Source organism: Triticum dicoccoides, chromosome 7A (genome assembly GCF_002162155.2).
Source record: "Triticum dicoccoides isolate Atlit2015 ecotype Zavitan chromosome 7A, WEW_v2.0, whole genome shotgun sequence".
Lineage (NCBI taxonomy): Eukaryota > Viridiplantae > Streptophyta > Magnoliopsida > Poales > Poaceae > Triticum > Triticum dicoccoides.
In genome coordinates, this window is record NC_041392.1 from 656,248,473 (window position 1) to 656,248,850 (window position 378).

A 378-nucleotide genomic window follows, 5' to 3' on the forward strand; every position below is an offset into this window, starting at 1 on the left:
GAGGTGTCGGGGTGTCGGGGGTCGGGGGTCGGGTCGGCGTGGGGGTCTCTTTTTTCCTTTTCTTCTTCTCTTCTTCTTCCCCTCCTCTCCTATTTCTTCTTCTTCTTCTTCTTCTTCTTCTTCTTTCTCCTCCTCCTCCTCCTCCTCCTCCTCCTCTTCTTCTTCTTCTTCTTCTTCTTCTTCTCCTTTTTCCTCTTCTTAAACCTAGCACTAATTATTCTTAGTTTTTTTCATGACTAAACATAAACCTAAAACTAAACTAAACCTAAGACCAAACTAAAAGTAATCTAAACTAAACTAAATTAAGAACCAAACTAATAGTAATCTAAACTAAACTAAATCTAAAACAAAACTAAAAGTAATCTAAACTAAAGAAAA